Raw genomic sequence first — 2,575 nt, 5'->3', positions numbered from 1 at the left:
ATGCAGAGAAGTAAATCCGAGGGAATACATGGGAAGAGAGACCAGTTGGGGGTGGGGGGGCAGGTCCCGGCAAGCGTTAGAGCAGCTGAGCACAGAATCGAAACTTCTAGAAGTCTGACCCCCTGAGGAACGCCACTCCAGAGGCTAAGCGAGGTGGGGGCCCTCGGGGGCACAGTGTGGTCTCAGGTCCCGTAGGGTCACAGAAAGACCAGGGGTGTCTGAGTGTGGCAGAGCTCTCAGGTATTGGAGCAAGGAGGCCGGCTGCAGAGACGGAGCCCAGCAGTGAGCTCTCAGCTCGGGGTTACCTTAAACTATGATCGGAGGCTCACTTGGGCGGCTGCTCTTTGAGCAGGACCCCACAAGTAGCAGATCCAGGGGGAGTGGCGCACGGCAGGAATCAGCTGGGCTTGGAGACTCCAAACGGGGCATGTGCAGAGATAGAAATGCTCGGTCACAGCCTGGGTGAGCTCGGAGCGTGGCGGAAGAACAGGGGCATGGGAAGGATTGATGGCTTATCTCTGAGGGTGCACTGAGGAGTGGGACCCTGGCTCTCAGCTACTCCCGGCGAGATTGGAGGATTCCAGTCTCAGAGACTGGGAGGCCACCATCTTCATTCTCCTCCTCTAAAGCTCTACGGAAAGCAGAAGGAAAACATTCAGGGAAGACCATGACTGCACAAATTACTTAGCAGGGCCCCTGGCAAGGGCGGCGCAATTCTGCCTCAGGCAAAAACAATTAAGAATCACTGCAACAGGCCCCTCCCCCAGATCATCAAGAATCTCCAGCTGAGACCAAGTTCACTGATAAGTAAGAACTGAGGAATTTCAGAGTTAGGAGAAAGCAACACATAGAGTTCACTGCTTTTTCCCCACAATTCTTTAGTCTTACAAAGTTAAATTAAAAAAATTTTTTTTCTTATTCTATTTTTTAAAAATTTTTCCTCTTTCCTATTTTAACCTTTTCAAAACCATTTTATCTTATCAATACCTTTTTTAAAAATCTTTTAAAATTTTCATTGTTATGGTCATAGTCTATCCCTTCATGGTATTTAACCTTATTTTTTGTATACATACGGGTATTTCTTTTTTTTAAATTTTTGGAATACAGTTTCTTCTAACAGATCAAAATATACCCTAAATCTAGCACATGGCTTTGTTCTAGTCTCCAGCCTGATCACATTCTTTCCTCTTTTTTTTCTTTTTTCACCAACTTCTTATCAATTCTGTTTTTAGAATCTTTTCTAATTTTCATCTTTACAGTCATAGTCCATCATTTCATTGTGCTTACCCTTATTTTTGTGTATATATGTAAGTTTTTCTTTCTTTAAATTTTTTTCTTTAAATTTTTGGGAGGCAGTTTCTTCCAACAGACCAAAATACACCCAAAATCAAGTGTGTGACTCTGTTCTATTCACCAGTCATTCATATATATATGTATATATATATATGAATATATATACGTATACATACGTATATACGTACGTATATATACGTATATATATATAAATTTTTTTTATTTTCCCTCTCCCTTCTTCTCCCTCTGGTTATTTTGGGTCTCTTCTAATTTTGTTAGTGCATATTTTGGGGGGGGGTCATTTCCACCCTTTTAGTATTTTATTCTCTTGTTCATCTATTCTTATCTGGATAAAATGACAAGGTGGAAAAATTCACCTCAAAAAAAAAAAAAAAGAACAAGAGGCAGTACCTATGGCTAGGGACCTAAAAAATACAGACATTAATAAGATGTGAGAACTAGAATTCAGAATAACAATTATCAAGGTGCTAGTTGGGCTCGAAAAAAGCATGGAAGATACTATTCCTCCTTTCTGGAGAAATAAAATCCCTTTCTGGAGAAATAAAAGAACTAAAATCCAACCAAGCTGAAATTTAAAAAAGCTATTAATAAGGTGCAATAAAAAATGGAGGCTCTTATTGCTAGGGTAAATGAGGCAGAAGAGGGAATTAGTGATAGAGAAGACCAAATGATGGAGAATAAAGAAGCTGAGAAAAAGAGAGATACAGAGAAAAAAGAGAGAGAAGCTGAGAAAAAGAGAGGACCACAAGGAGAGAATTTTTAGAGATAAGTGGTATTATAAGACAAAACAATGTTAGAATAATCGGGATTCCAGAAGAAGAAAGAGAGAAAGGGGCAGAAGGTATATTGGAACAAATTATAGGAGAGAATTCCCTAATTTGGCGAAGGGAACAAGCATCAAAGTCCAGGAGGCACAGAGACGCCCCCTCGCTCAAAATCAGTTAAAATAAGTCAACAACCCATCATCTACTAGTAAAACTTACAAGTCTCAGTGACAAAGAGAAAATTCTGAAAGCAGCATGGGATAAGAGGTCTCTAACATACAATGGCAGAAATATTAGATTGGCAGCAGATGTATCCACAGAGACCTGGCAAGCCAGAAAGGACTAGCATGATATATTCAGAACACTAAATGAGAAAAACATACAGCCAAGAATACTATATCCAGCTAGGCTATCAATGAAAATAGAAGGAAAGACAAAAAACTTCCAGGACAAACAAAAACTAAAAGACTTTGCAAACACCAAACCAGCCCTGTAGG

Source organism: Neovison vison, chromosome 3 (assembly GCF_020171115.1).
Source record: "Neovison vison isolate M4711 chromosome 3, ASM_NN_V1, whole genome shotgun sequence".
NCBI classification, from domain to species: Eukaryota; Metazoa; Chordata; class Mammalia; order Carnivora; family Mustelidae; genus Neogale; species Neogale vison.
This window is presented reverse-complemented; position numbering follows the sequence as displayed.